The sequence below is a fragment of the Phyllobates terribilis genome, unplaced genomic scaffold (assembly GCF_046119375.1).
Source record: "Phyllobates terribilis strain yellow unplaced genomic scaffold, ASM4611937v1 Scaffold_11__3_contigs__length_659146591, whole genome shotgun sequence".
Taxonomy (NCBI): domain Eukaryota; kingdom Metazoa; phylum Chordata; class Amphibia; order Anura; family Dendrobatidae; genus Phyllobates; species Phyllobates terribilis.
In genome coordinates, this window is record NW_027362771.1 from 136,584,960 (window position 1) to 136,601,875 (window position 16,916).

A 16,916-nucleotide genomic window follows, 5' to 3' on the forward strand; every position below is an offset into this window, starting at 1 on the left:
CAGCAGTCAGAAGAGATTGATAATACAATAATTTGCCCATAGTGGATCATTGTATAGTGAGGTCACAGTTGCCGCCTGTCCACAGTCAGAATACAGGGGTGATCATATACCGTGGCCAGGTACAAGTGTGGCACAGGGGGATCACACACGACCCCCAGGGACTGACATTTCCTAGAAACTTTGGCAGCTGTCAGTCATGAGCTCACCCTGATACATTACACTCTGGAAACAGCTGAAGGGAGAAGGATAATTTATGACATTTTCTCAGACTTAAAAAAAAAAACAACAAAAAAAAACCACAGAAAACAGCCCATATGTCAGGAACAGGTTACTAGAGAACTACACGTCCCAGCACGGCCTGCCCACGCCCACAGCCTGGGGGGAGTGTGAGGCTTCCTCCTGCAGGTTGCCCGGGGGCACCGGGCCGTCATTGTCCTCACACAGGGGGTCCCCGCCGCCATTGTCCCTCCACATAACACCGTATAATAAAACTTGCGCTCACCTGCGCCAGCTGCTGCAGCCGGGAAAGTTCTGAGCGCCTCATCTGGGCGGAGGGGAAGTGACTCTCACACGGATAGGGGCAGTAACCTGAGCACGGCTCCATGGAGGATGCACACACTGCAGCCTGACAGCACCGGCAGCAGCGCTACACAAATGGCGTCCTCCCCTCCTGTGTGCAGCACAGCTCTGTGTGTGTGCAGCGCAGCATGTCACCCACAGCACCAGCAGGCTGCTCTCAGCTCCCACAGAGCACTGAGAATGGTTGCTATGGGTAACCGCGCCACAGCTGCTCCTCATAGACCAGTCATATACAACTGATATCGTCTGTACAGCGATTGTAATATAACTAATTAGATTGTTTTAGTATTTTGTTTGAACTTTACTAAGTACCTATTTTGTAATTTGTACTTATAAAAATGCCGTGAAAGCGTAAGTCTAACATTTCGCAAAGCTCTAATAAAGCCCGAGCTATGAAAATAATTAGACGTGATGAGACGTCTCAACAAGCCGAGCAACGAAGGCTTGAGCAGGCGGTGCGTTGTGCGGCACATAGAGCTGCAGAGACTCCAGAACAATCCCAAGCCTGACGTGAATGGAATGCGGAGTTTTTGGCATCTCAACGGGCTGCTGAAACTCAAGAACAGTCCCAAGCCCGACGTGAACAGCATGCAGAGTATCTGGCGTCTCAACAGGCTGCTGAAACTCCAGAACAGTCCCAAGCTCGACGTCAGCAGCAAGTGACTTACATGGCGTCCCAAAGAGCCACTGAATCTTATGAAATGGCCGAATCTCGCAGACGCACTGTTGCTGAAAGGGCAGCACAGCGACGTCAAACATTTACAAGAAATACATGGATATTGTTTAATAAAGCTGCATTTGAGTATGACGAGACTCTTGATTATGAAACTCACAAGCTTATAAAAATAGAAGCAATGACCATAGATTGCAAATATTGCGGAGCTCTTAAGTGGAAAGAGGAAGCAGCAGGTATGTGTTGTTTGGGCGGGAAAGTAGCTCTTCCTTATATAGACGAGCCAGTTCAACCTTTAAAAGAGCTTTTCTCTAATGAAACTGATGAATCTCGCCTTTTTCTATATAATATAAGAAAATACAACATGTGCTTTCATATGACGTCTTTTGGAGCAGATCAAATTGTCTCAATGCCAGGGTTTTGGCCGACCTTTACAATACAAGGACAAGTATACCACCGTATCGGTTCTTTAATTCCTACTTCCATTTCGCAACCACAATTTTTACAAGTTTATTTCATAGGTGACGAAGAAGAACAAATCAACAGGCATACTGAGTGCGTGCAAAGCATAGATAGAAACATAGTTAAAAAATTACAACGAGTACTTCACGACCACAACATTTTGGTGCATGAATTTAAAACGGCTAGAGACAGAATGATCAATGACGATCATTTCAAAGTAGTGATTCACCCAGACCGTGTACCACGTGGTCAACATGAGAGACGATTCAATGCCCCTGCTACAAATGAAATAGCTGCTGTAATAGTTAGTAGCGAACAAACTATGTCTCGGGACATCGTTGTGCAGCCGCGCGATGGCATGCTCACTAGGGTTCCCGATACACATAGATTATATGACGCTCTCGAGTACCCAATAATTTTTTGGAAAGGACAAGAGGGGTACAGCATTGATATTCCTCAGATAAATCCAATTACCAAACAAGCAATGCCAAGCAAAATAGGTGTCCTGCAAAGATTTTTATGCCTTTCACTTGATGGTCCGTCGCAGCGATTTTAATTTGATGTTTAAGTGTAGGCTCCTACTTCATCAGTTTCTGGTCGACATGTATGTAAAGATGGAAAGTGAGCGCTTAAGGTTCATTTCTTTAAATAAAAAAAAACTGGCCGCAGAAAATTATATTCACTTGCAAGATGCAATAAGAAATGATGCGGATTTGGATCCAAATAACTTAGGTCAGATGGTGATTCTCCCGTCATCATTTGTAAATAGCCCGAGATACCTACACGAATACACACAAGATGCGTTCACATACGTACAGTACAGACCAAAAGTTTGGACACACCTTCTCATTTAAAGATTTTTCTGTATTTTCATTACTATGAAAATTGTACATTCACACTGAAGGCATCAAAACTATGAATTAACACATGTGGAATTATATACTTAACAAAAAAGTGTGAAACAACTGAAAATATGTCTTATATTCTAGGTTCTTCAAAGTAGCCACCTTTTGCTTTGATGACTGCTTTGCACACTCTTGGCATTCTCTTGATGAGCTTCAAGAGGTAGTCACCGGAAATGATTTTCACTTCACAGGTGTGCCCGGCCTGGTTTAATAAGTGGGATTTCTTGTCTATAAATGGGGTTGGGACCATCAGTTGTGTTTTGCAGAAGTCTGGTTGATACACAGCTGATAGTCCTACTGAATAGCCTGTTAGAATTTGTATTATGGCAAGAAAAAAGCAGCCAAGTAAAGAAAAACGAGTGGCCATCATTACTTTAAGAAATGAAGGTCAGTCAGTGCTCAAAATAGGGAAAACTTTGAAATTGTCCCCAAGTGCAGTTGCAAATGCCATCAAGTGCTACAAAGAAACTGGCTCACATGAAGACCGCCCCAGGAAAGGAAGACCAAGAGTCACCTCTGCGTCTGAGGATAAGTTTATCCGAGTCACCAGCCTCAGAAATCGCAGGTTAACAGCAGCTCAGATTAGAGACCAGGTCAATGCCACACAGAGTTCTAGCAGCAGACACATCTCTTCAACAACTGTTAAGAGGAGACTTTGTGCAGCCGGCCTTCATGGTAAAATAGCTGCTAGTAAACCACTGATAAGGACAGGCAACAAGCAGAAGAGACTTGTTTGGGCTAAAGAACACAAGGAATGGACATTAGACCAGTGGAAATCTGTGCTTTGGTCTGATGCGTCCAAATTTGAGATCTTTGGTTCCAACCACCATGTCTTTGTGCGACGCAGAAAAGGTGAACGGATGGACTCTACATGCCTGGTTCCCACCGTGAGGCATGGAGGAGGAGGTGTGATGGTGTGGGGGTGCTTTGCTGGTGACACTGTTGGGGATTTATTCAAAATTGAAGGCATACTGAACCAGCATGGCTACCACAGCATCTTGCAGCGGCATGCTATTCCATCCGGTTTGCGTTTAGCTGGACCATCATTTATTTTCCAACATGACAATGACCCCAAACACACCTCCAGGCTGTGTAAGGGCTATTTGAGCAAGAAGGAGAGTGATAGGGTGCTACGCCAGATGACCTGGCCTCCACAGTCACCAGACCTGAACCCAATCGAGATGGTTTGGGGTGAGCTGGACCGCAGAGTGAAGGCAAAAGAGCCAACAAGTGCTAAGCATTTCTGGGAACTCCTTCAAGATAGTTGGAAGACCTTTTCTGGTGACTACCCCTTGAAGCTCAACAAGATAATTCCAAGAGTGTGCAAAGCAGTCATCAAAGCAAAAGGTGGCTACTTTGAAGAACCTAGAATATAAGACATATTTTCAGTTGTTTCACACTTTTTTGTTAAGTATATAATTCCACATGTGTTAATTCATAGTTTCGATGCTTTCAGTGTGAATGTACAATTTTCATAGTCATGAAAAGACAGAAAAATCTTTAAATGAGAAGGTGTGTCCAAACTTTTGGTCTGTACTGTACGTAATTATGGGAGGCCTGATTTATTTATTACAATGACTTGCAACCCCGCTTGGCCAGAAATCACCAAAGAGCTTATGGCTGGTCAAAATTCAACGGACAGACATGACTTAACAGCTCGAGTATTTAGAATTAGTGTTGAGCCACCCCCGTAGTGTTCGAGTTCGGTTCGGTTCGTCGAACACCCGTGTGTTCGCCGAACTGTTCGTCGAACTGTTCGTCGAACACCTTCGAACACCGTTAAAACCAATGGCAGGCAAACAAAAACACATAGAAACACATAGAAAACACCTTCAAAGGTGTCCAAAAGCTGACAAACTGCTCAGAAGACAGAACTAACACATGGAAAAGTGACAAGTACATATAGTCATGAGAAAAGAAAAGAGGTGGAGGAGTAAAAGGAGGGGGAGACACAGATATAGGCATGTCATGCCCTTCTAAAATCCAAAAAGTGAGAAGCCGACACGTTCAGTCCGCTCCTGCCCGTGCCACCTCTGTGTCGCCGGGTTTGTGCCAGAGCCGCGGTGAACCCTGACGGCCAGCCCCCCTCTCCCAATACTGGTGCCTGTCCGCTGGTGGGTCGAGCGAGCCCCCCTGTGGTGGAGGCAGCTCTAAGCTTTTTAATTTAAATTGTCTCTCTAATTTGAATGAATATACTTTAAATTCGTTTACAAGGATCTATTGGAGGGCAAGTCTCATGCCAGCAGCCGAGTAATTCCAGCTCCAGTAGCGTCCACTAAAGCTGCTGCAGTTAAAAAGCTTTTATAAGGATCGAGCTCGGCTGTCCACCGCAAGGCATCCTACTGCCAGTCCCAGCCCCTATGCCTTGGGGTGCCTCCTGATGCTCTTCACTGAGTATCCCGTGGTCCCGAAGCATTTCCTTTGAAAAAATTAAGTGTCCAAACTACAGGTGGTGTAGCTTGCTTAACAGCCGGGATAATCCGCTGACTAGCAGACACTGCTACTAGGCACAAAGTATTTCCTGGGCTAGATGCAGTTAAAAATTTGTAATTAGATACTCTCGTTGGATGCTGAGAAAGCATTCCATAGAGTCTCCTGGCACGCCATATATGATTCTCTTAAAAAGCTTGGGGTAGGGGTCTAGGGGACCCTTTTATAGCCAAAATCACGGCCCTGTATCGCAATACGTCACCTAGGCTGAAGTTAAATGGAACTGTAGCACCCTGAGGGCTCGGTTGCTACAGAGGTATTGCACCTCACCCAGAGGTGTGATATCTCACTCTCAGGTAAGGATGAAGTGTGGATCAGGACCCGACACCTGCATGCATTACACCACATTGCCGTGGGGCAGGGCGACCAATATGCCCATGAGATGGGCACGACAGTCCCTGTCCCTGGCTGGAGTGGGGGGAGGTAACACTGAGGAAGGGGAACCCTGTAGTGCAGGAGCAGGGAGGAAGCAGTTCCTGGGTGCATTGAGAAGGGAGTATAAAAGGTGGGCACCATCTTAGTTCAGTGCAGAGAAGTCTGAGCAGAAGTGGCAGGGAGCAGGGGCTTTGCATGAGCTCTGCTCCGGAGGCGGGCCTAGTAACAGAGGCCCAGGCCTGGAAGAGGGAGAAGGAAGGAAGAGGAGCGGAGAAGGCTCCAGGAACGAGGAACGAAGGGATCCCAGGGGTGCGGACGGGCGAGTCGCCACCGCACGCCCGAATCCACCTGCATGGATGGGTCAGGCCAAAGGGGGAGACCGGTCCCCGAAACTAGTGGAGGCAGGAAATGACCCTCAGCTAGAAACCGGAGGCTGTGACATTTTATGTGGCGCAGCCCCTCGCTACACCCGCGAGGAGGGCAGCACATAGGGTCAGGGAAACTGGCGCCAAGTTTACCAAGAGGAGGCCCGAGGCAGCCGGACAGAAGGGTTGGTAAGAAAGGCCAGACAAAGGACACACAAAGGGGGTCCTGTGAAGCGCTCCAAAGTTATCTGGGAGTTGTCTGAGCCCCTCACCTGGTGAGCACAGTACGACGTGGGCAGCCGTTACCTGCAGACGTGGTCTGGATAATAAGAACTGTGAGTAAAGGCCCTGGACTGCATCACTGACTCCGTGTCGTTACTGCTGCTGTCCTGCACCATCACCCCCATCCTCCGCATACACTGCCCTGAGGCTATACTTCTCCCGTGTGGAGTTATGCTACGCTCTGCTGCACCCACAACACCAGCCTCAGCGGTCTGCCCTGCAGCGGCGGTTCACTCTGACCGCAATCCACGGGTGGCGTAGTCGGACATTTAAACATCAAAACCACATAAATAGTTCCGCCACTGGTTTGACCACCCTGAGCCACGGAACCGGGTCGCCGCCACGAAGACTACAACCACCAGCATCCACCAAAAAGGGTCCGGCTCCGGGTGTCCCAAGGCCCAGGGGGTGCATCAGAACATTTTCATCACCTTTCACAATCACCAATGGGACAAGGCAGGGATGTCCTCTGTCCCCTCTCTTATACATCCTAGTGACGGAGCACCTGCTCTCATCAATTCGCCATAACCCCAATATTAGGTGGATTGAGGTGTGAGGCACCGAGTACAAGTGCTCTCTATTTGCTGATGATGTACTAGTATATATCCCTCAATCACATATATCCATCCATGCTGTTATAGCTGAAATAGATCACTTTGTTACATGGTCAAATTTTAAAATCAATGCAGCGAAGTCTGAGGCCCTCGATGTCTCCCTCCCCAAATCCATATAGGATTCCATCCAGTCCAACTTTCCCTTTGCATGGCCCTCACAGGGTATCAAATACTTAGGAATTCCTATTCATAGAGACCTCTCCCATCTATGTTATCTTAATTTTGGGCCCTTTATTGAACAACTCCATACAGACCACGGTTGGCAAGCTAGAACTGTAAGATTCACTACGTGAACCACTGGTGTTTTGTGGAAAAGCACATGTACACTGTGTTCCAAATTATTATGCAAAAAATGTTTAGGAGTGATAAGGGAAGAATTTGTTTGTTTGTCAGTTAAACTCATTGATGGTGATGTGTGTCAGGGCTCTTTATATCACTGTAAGCAATTGCAGACACCTGTGCTAATTAGTTTGGCAGGTGTGTCCAATGAAAGGCAAGACTACTTAAGAAGGCTGTCTCACATTATTAAGCAGCCTACATTTTCTGCCAAAATGGGAAAGAAAAAGGATGTGTCGGCTGCTGAGAAGCAACAAATTGTGGAGTGTTTAGGTCAAGGCATGACTACAATCAACATTGAGCGATGAGCAGGATGAAGTGTCTTGGCAATCAAGAAGTATGTAGCTGATTCACAGTACACACGTGTGCGTGCTGATAAGGGCAAATTGAGGACTCTTTCCTACAGGCAATTACGTCAGGTTAAAAGAGCAGCGGCAAAAAAGCCTTGTCATAGCAGCAGACAAGTTTTTGAAGCTGCTGGTGCCTCCAACGTCCCCCGAACAACAAGATGCAGGGTCCTTCAGAGGTTTGCAGCTGTGCATATGCCATCCTGTCGACCTCCTCTATCCACTTCACACAAGCAGAAACGGCTCCAGTGGGCCAAACATTACATGAAGACTGATTTCAAAACTGTTTTGTTCACGGATGAGTGCCGTGCAGCGCTCGATGGTCCAGATGGATGGAGTGGAGGATGGCTGGTTGATGGACGCCCCACGCAAACACGGCTACAGCGCCAACAAGGAGGAGGTGGAGTAATGTTTTGGGCTGGAATCATGGGGAGAGAGATTGTCGGCCCCTTTAGGATCCCTGAAGGCGCTAAAGATGAACTCCATAATGTATGTGGATTTTCTCAAACAGCACTTCCTGCCGTGGTTCAAGAAGAAGAACCATGTATTTCACAGCAAGATCATTTTTTTGCATGATAAATGCACCATCTCATGCTGCACATAAAACATCTGCATCTCTGGCTGATATGGGCATAAAAGGTGACAAACTTATGGTGTGACCCCCATGCTCCCCTGACCTCTACCCCATTCAGAACCTCTGGAGCATCATCAAAAGGAGTGTCTATGATGGCGGGAGGCAGTTCACATCTAAGCAACAGCTCTGGGAGGGTATTCTGTCCTCATGCAAAACAATTGAAGCAGAAACCATCCAAAACCTGACAAATTCAATGGACGAGAGAGTTCAGAAGCTCCTTTCGAACAAGGGGTCCTATGTGAAAATGTAACATCACCTAGAATAAAGTTTTGAGTTGAAAACTGTTTGATTTCAGTTTCTAATAACCTGCTAATGCTTATAATTTCAAAAATGACCATTTTTTTGGTCTTTATTAAAATGAAAAGGTTGATCGAAAAGTTTGGGGGATCTAAGAGTGTGGCAACCCAGTAGTCATGATTACTTCGAATTCTGACAATATGAGGGTCATGTTGCAGATAGTGCAGCAAGAAGGCACTTATGTGTCTTGCGCATCTCGGAGCCCCAAAATTATTTTCCGGGCTAGATGCAGCTAAAAATTATTATTAATTTTAAATCTGGTGGAGCTTAGTATAGATGGGCTAATAGGATCAGTGCTGCACACTGCTTCAAAGCCCAAATTATTTTCCAGTCAAGATACAGATAAACATGATTAGTAATTTGAAAGCTTAAAACGGTTGGTAGGGTGATTTTAACCAATCATCAAGCTTTTACTCTCCCCAGGATGACACAGGGGTAGAAAAGTCATTTCGGATCCATGATTTGTTCATCTTTATGAACGTGAGTCTGTCTACATTATCAGTGGAGAGCCGCGTGCGCTTATCTGTCAGCACACCACCAGCAGCGCTGAACACACGTTCAGACAGAACGCTGGCTGCGGGGCATGACAAGATCTCCAAGGCGTAAGTGGCTAGCTCCGGCCATTTATCCAGATTGGAAGCCCAAAAAGAGCAAGGGTCCAGTGACACAGTCATGGCTTCAATGTTTACTTTGAGATACTCCTGTACCATCGTCTCTAGGCGTTGACTATGTGTCAGACTTCTTGTCTCCTGTGGCCTTGCAAAGGATGGGCTAAAAAAGTGGTGAAATGATTCCGCAAAATTGATGTTACCAGCAGATACTGTGGTTCTGTTACGGTTTGAGTGCTGAACACTTGACGGTCCCACGGTTGGCAAGTTGGAACTGTGAGATTCACTACGTGCACCACTGGTGTTTTGTGGAAAAGCACATGTAAGATTCTGCAACAGTCTCTGCTGATACTCCTGCATGCGTGCATCCCTTTCTATGGCAGGAATAATTTCTGCAAATTTACTTTTGTACCGGGGATCTAACAGTGTGGCAACCCAGTAGTCAGGATTATTTCTAATTCTCACAATTCGAGGGTCATGTTGCAGGTAGTGCAGCAAGAAGGCACTCATGTGTGTTGCGCATCCAGGAGCACCAAGTCCCTGTTGTGTTGGTGGCGAGGTAACAATCATGCTTCCTTCCTCTGTCCTCTCCCCCCAACCTCGCACAACAGAAATGTGATCAAGGTCTCCCTCATCTGATGAGTCTTCCATCAGTTCGTCCTCCACTTCTTCCTGGGCTCCTGCACCTTCCTCACTAGTTTGGCTGCTACCATGCGCCCTGATAAAACCATCTCCCCCACCCTCACATGCCTGCCGCCTTGGTGCTGCCGACCGTCTGGACCTTGCAGATGTTAGCCCTTCCGCATACAACTCCTCCTCCTCTACTTCCTCCACCTCCTCTTGTGCCACCACCTGACTCCGAATTCTGTTTAACATGTGCTCCAGCATGTAAATCACCGGAATAGTCATGCTGATAATGGCATCATCAGCACTAAACATCTTCGTCGCCATTTCAAAACTGTGCAGAAGGGTGCATAGGTCCCTGATCTGAGACCACTCCTCCAGCGTGATTTGCCCCACCTCCGGATCTCGTTGGCCCAGGCTATACGTCAGAACGTATTGCACCAGGGCTTGTCGGTGCTGCCACAGTCGCTGCAACATGTGCAGAGTTGAATTCCACCGGGTAGGCACATCGCATTTTAGCCGGTGAAGTGGCAGGCCCAACGACTTCTGTAGAGATGTAAGTCGCTGAGCTGCGGGATGCGAACGGCGGAAGTGAGCACACAGCGACCGTGCCCTCTGCAGAAGGCCATCTAGTCTGGGATAGTGGGCTAAAAATTGCTGGACAACCAGGTTCAACACGTGAGCCATACAAGGCACGTGTGTGACATTGCCCCGGAGAAGGGCCGCACCCAGGTTTGCAGCATTGTCGCACACGGCCTTCCCTGGTTTCAGGTCCAGTGGAGACAACCATTCATGAAATTGGTTCTCCAGAGCTGACCACAACTCCTCAGCTGTGTGACTCACATTTCCCAGACATTTCAAAGTAAAAACCGCATGATGACGTTGAGCCCTACTGCCAGCATAGTAAGGAGGTGTGCAGGATCCCTTCTGCGCAGTTAGAAAGCTTGTGGCATGACCAGACAGGCTTTGGGTGCAGGTGGAAGACCGAGAGGAGGTTGAGGAGGCAGAAGCAGTGGAGGAACTTTGACATAAAGAGGATTGACGCACAACTCGTGGGGACGGCAAGACTTGGACAGCAGCCCCTTGTCCTGCTGTCACCATAGTTACCCAGTGCCCAGTCAGCGACATGTAACGCCCCTGTCCATGCCTACTCATCCAAGTGTCTGTGGTGAAATGCACCCTGTCACACACAGAGTTTCTCAAAGAAGCGGTGATGTTGTGTGCGACATGCTGGTGGAGCGCAGGCACACCTTTCTTTGAGAAGTAGTGCCGACTGGGCATCTGGTACTGGGGCACTGCAACGGACATAAGGTTTCGAAAATCCTCTGTGTTCACCAGGCGGAAAGGCAGCATTTCTGCAGCCAAGAGCTTGCAGATGGTGAAATTCAACCTCTTAGCTTTCTCATGGCTAGGAGGAATTGGTCTTTTACTTGTCCACATCTGAGGGACCGAGGGCTGGCTATTGTGCTTAGACTGGGTTGATAAGGGTGTCCCCGGCAAACTGCCGGTCTGTGAGGAAGATGCAGGCGGACATGTTAGGTTGCCTTGATCCAAAGGTGGTGCTATCGATGTCGGACAGCGCTCAACACCAGCTGGTGTTACCACCTCCAAAGAAAATGATGACCTGCCAATCACGCTGGCTGTTGCGGGTAAAGAGGTGGCAGGTCTGCGCCCCAAAACAGGTGTGACTGCTGTCCCCCCAGTCACAGAGGATGAAGAGGCCGCGGATGCACAAGATATGGCAGACGGTGGTTGGCCCGGCCGGCTAGGCCGCATTGTAGCACACTGAGCTTCCCACTGCAACTTATGCTTCATGTCCATGTGCTGGTTCATGCATGAAGTACTCAAACTATGTATTTTTTGTCCTCTACTTAGCTTTTGCTGACAAATCTTACAGATAACACGAGTTGGGTCATCTTTATCGATCTGAAAAAATGCCCAGGCTATGCAAGGCTTAGCACCCATGCGACCTGAAGAGCCACCACGACTTGTGGTGAGAGGTAGAGTTGTGTTTGAGGATGCAGTTGTTGACGTGCTTCCAGTACTACGTCTCTGTCCAGGAAGGCGCAACCTGACCTCGTCGTCACTAGCATCTTCCTCCACCTCCTCTGCTGACCTCATCTCTTGGCTGACTGTGGGTTGACAGTAAGTGGGATCTCCAACCTCATCATCATCACCCTGTGCGTTATCACACCCGTCGTCCTCAGAGCCAACCTGTTCCTGCCCTGACAAAAAACTAAAGTTGTCGCTCCAATCAGGTATTTGAGTCTGATCATCGTCTTCCTCATTGTCTCCACCAACAGGAGTTACAGTTTGGGAATGAGGGTCTACATTATGGTCAGAACCTTCTGCGTCTGGTCCTGGATCCGATTCATAAAGATTCTGGGCATCAGTGCAGATCATTTCCTCGTCTGGATTCACAGAAGCGCTGGAGTCGACCTCTGATTCCCAGGCTATAGTATGAGTAAACAGCTCTGCAGACTCAACCATCTGTTCTACCTCATACTCAGACGGGCAGCTGGAGATTTGGGAGCTGTGAGGAAGCAAGTGCGATTGGGATGACACCTTTGAGGACTGGAGTATTTGTGATGTTGAAGTTGATGTGGAGGAGAGCCCAGTTAAAGGAGCACTTGATATCCGTTGAAGCACCTGCTGTTTTTGTGCCTCATCTGGAATTTGTAGCGATTGGCGTGGGCGTAAGAAAGGGATCTTATCACATTGTCCGCTAAAAGAAGTAGACATTTTAGTTTGGCTGGAAGATGGTCTTTCTTCTGCAGATGTTACTGTTGCTTTAACACCTACCCCACGGACACAACCTTTTTTCCCCTTCCCAACACGCCTATTCCCCTTTCCACCAGCAGCAGGCCTTTTTCCACTCATTTTGGTGGTTAACTAATTCACAACTCTGGAGTTGTTTGCACAAAAAAACAATGGATGGGAACGGAGCAGAGCTGAGTGGCCAAACTGTGGTATTAGGCCAAAACTATTGGCTGGGTTAGATGCAGAAAAAAATTATATTCAATTTGCAACCTGATGGAGGTCAGTATAGATGGACTAATAGAGAAAGTCCCACACACAGCTAGAAGGCCAAATATTTTTTCAGAGGTAGATGCAGAAAAAATATATATTCAGTTTGCAACCTGATGGAGGTCAGTATAGATGGACTAATAGAGAAAGTCCCACACACTGCTAGAAGGCCAAATATTTTTTCAGAGCTAGATGCAGACAAAAAATTATTTTTAATTTGCAACCTGATGGAGGTCAGTATAGATGGACTAATAGAGAAAGTCCCACACACTGCTAGAAGGCCAAATATTTTTTCAGAGCTGGATGCAGATAAAAATTATTTTTAATTTGCAACCTGATGGAGGTCAGTATAGATGGACTAATAGAGAAAGTCCCACACACTGCTAGAAGGCCAAATATTTTTTCAGAGCTGGATGCAGATAAAAATTATTTTTAATTTGCAACCTGATGGAGGTCAGTATAGATGGACTAATAGAGAAAGTCCCACATACTGCTAGAAGGCCAAATATTTTTTCAGAGCTGGATGCAAATAAAAATTATTTTCAGTTTGCAACCTGATGGAGGTCAGTATAGATGGACTAATAGAGAATGTCCCACACACAGCTAGAAGGCCAAATATTTTTTCAGAGCTAGATACAGACAAAAAATTATTTTCAGTTTGCAACCTGATGGAGGTCAGTATAGATGGACTAATAGAACAAGTCCCACACACAGCTTGAATCCCAAATATTTTTTCAGAGGTAGATGCAGAAAAAAATTATATTCAGTTTGCAACCTGATGGAGGTCTGTATAGATGGATTACTAGAACAAGTCCCACACACAGCTAGAAGCCCAATATTTTTTCAGAGGTAGATGCAGAAAAAAAATATATTCAGTTTGCAACCTGATGGAGGTCAGTATAGATGGACTAATAGAGAAAGTCCCACACACTGCTAGAAGGCCAAATATTTTTTCAGAGCTAGATGCAGACAAAAAATTATTTTTAATTTGCAACCTGATGGAGGTCAGTATAGATGGACTAATAGAGAAAGTCCCACACACTGCTAGAAGGCCAAATATTTTTTCAGAGCTGGATGCAGATAAAAATTATTTTTAATTTGCAACCTGATGGAGGTCAGTATAGATGGACTAATAGAGAAAGTCCCACACACTGCTAGAAGGCCAAATATTTTTTCAGAGCTGGATGCAGACAAAAAATTATTTTTAATTTGCAACCTGATGGAGGTCAGTATAGATGGACTAATAGAGAAAGTCCCACACACTGCTAGAAGGCCAAATATTTTTTCAGAGCTAGATGCAGAAAAAAATTATATTCAGTTTGCAACCTGATGGAGGTCAGTATAGATGGTCTAATAGAACAAGTCCCACACACAGCTAGAAGCCCAAATATTTTTTCAGAGGTAGATGTAGATAAAAATTATATTCAGTTTGCAACCTGATGGAGGTCTGTGTAGATGGATTAATAGAACAAGTCCCACACACAGCTAGAAGCCCAATATTTTTTCAGAGGTAGATGCAGAAAAAAAATATATTCAGTTTGCAACCTGATGGAGGTCAGTATAGATGGACTAATAGAACAAGTCCCACACACTGCTAGAAGCCCAAATATTTTTTCAGAGGTAGATGCAGAAAAAAATTATATTCAGTTTGCAACCTGATGGAGGTCAGTATAGATGCACTAATAGAACAAGTCCCACACACTGCTAGAAGCCCAAATACTTTTTCAGAGCTAGATGCAGAAAAAAATTATATTCAATTTGCAACCTGATGGAGGTCAGTATAGATAGACTAATAGAATGATGCTATGCCCAAAAGATTTTACTTCACTAGGTGCAGTAAAAAAATTGGTATTCTATACACAGGTGGTATATCTTGCAACACAGATAGGCTACTCCACTGACTAACACACTCTGCAATAGGCCAAAAAGGATTAGCTTTGCTAGATTCAGCCAAATGCTGTGAAAAAAACTTGCACAGCACTGGCACAGACCTGCCTGGCAAAAACTGATAGGAACTGATGTAACCTAGTCCTGAAAAGGACTGCATTTACAATTAGTCTTTACTCCCACAATCTATTTAAGAGCACAGACCTGCCTGATAAAAGTCGTAGGAAATGCTGTAACCTAGTCCTTAAAAGGACTGCAATCACAACTATTCCCTACTCCCAAGCTATCTGTAGATTTGTGCGAAAATTGGCTTGAAATTAACAAGGTATAGCGCACAGAGCAACAGCGGTGCCGTCTAACACGCAGCTGCAGCAGTGAGAAAATGGTGGCGACGGGGAAAATGGCTTGATCTTATAGGGCAAGGACATGTGACATACACTGCCAATGACACATGCCCTTGCTTGTGTGAAAAAAGCACTTCGCTCCGTGTGTGCGCTGCTGATAGGCTGACAGATTGCACCCCCCCACTGTAAATGCGGGAAAGAGAAAAAAAAATGGAGATCTTCATTATTCCTGCAGAGATCCATCCCCTGCCCCTCCCCCCACCCCGCTGTACACTCAAACTGCGTATTAACATTAATTTTCATCATTACTGAGAAAAAATCCAGTTATGATTTTGGTGCACGAACAGTTATCGAACATAACCTCAAACAGCCGAATTTTTCTCAAATCGTTCGTGTTCGCCGAACGGCTCGAACACCGCCCAAAACAGCTCGAATTTGAGATTGGCGAACAGTTCGAGTAGAACAACGCTCATCTCTACTTAGAATAAAAGTACAGAAGTTGGTAGCTCTTGTTACAAAAGGTAACATATTTGGTGATATGCAATGCTTCATGTACTCGATCGAGTGGCAAAAGCGAGGTTTACCTCATGTGCACTTACTGCTGTGGTTAAAGGAAAAATTGCATCCGAACCAAATTGACGAAATCATATGTGCTGAGATACCAAACCCAGAAACCGATCAAAAGCTCTATGATACAGTGACAAAGAATATGATTCATAGGCCATGTGGTACATTCAATTCTTCATCGCCATGCATGAAGGAAGGAAAATGTACCAAAAAATATCCGAGGAAGCTTTTAAAAGATACTCAAACCAATGACAAAGGTTATCCTTTGTACAGGCGCAGAGCACCAGAGAATGGTGGACGCACGACGATTATAAAAACCCGTAGAGGAACACAGGAAATATTGGTGGACAATAGCTGGGTGGTCCCATATTCTCCACTCTTATCAAAAATTTTTAATTCTCATTTAAATGTAGAGTTCTGTAATACGGTACAGGCGATAAAATATATTTGTAAATATATTAATAAGGGTAGCGAGCAGGCTATTTTTAACATCCGCCAGCAAGGGAATGTTAACATTGACCCAAGAGATGAGGTGCAGACCTGTAGAACCGGCCGATATGTTAGTAGTAACGAAGCAGCGTGGCGGATCTTAGGTCTGCCTCTGCACGAGAGACACCCAACCGTCACTCATCTCGCGATTCACTTACCCAATGGCGAGAGTTTTTACTTTACGGAAAATAATTTTAGAGAGAGTGTAACGGGTCTGGGAGGCGGAACCTCTGAGCTACTATACAAGGGGGCGGTCCTTGTAAGGGAGCGGGTGGCGACCAGGCAGGCAGTCACAGCAGGTGACCGGGACAGTCTCTGGGTGAACGGGCAGATGGTCACGGCAAGTGACCGGGACAGTCTCTGGAAGAACGGGCAGGAGATCACGGCAAGTGACTGGGGCAGTCTCTGGGTGAACGGGCAGATGATCACGGCAAGTGACCGGGACAGTCTCTGGGTGAACGGGCAGATGGTCACGGCAAGTGACCGGGGCAGTCTCTGGGTAAAGGGTTGGTACGACCTGTGGCGGCTGATGGTAGACTTGAGCTCCCAGGTGAGCAGGCGAGAGTCTCTGGATAAACGGGTGGTCACAGCATTTGACGACGGAGCCTCCAGGAAGACCAACAGACAGGCGGCAGATGAGCGCTCCCAGATGAGCGGGCGAGAGTCTCTGGATAAGCGGGTGGTCACAGCACGTGACGGCAGAGCCTCCAGGTAGGCTAACGGACAGGCAGCAGATGAGCGCTCCCAGGTGAGCGGACAGGAGTCACTGGACAGGCAGGTGGTCACAGCACGTGACGGCGGAGCCTCCAGGTAGGCTAGCAGGCAGGTAGCAGATGTGCGCTCCCAGGTGAGCGGGCAAGCTGGTCCATAGACAGACTGACAGGAGTTGGAAGGCAGACCGTCGGACCTCAGGCAAGCAGGCAGGTAGCTGAAGTGCGCTCTCAGGTGAGCGGGCAAGCAGGTCCTTAGACAGACTGACAGGAGTTGTAAGGCAGACCGTCGGACCTCAGG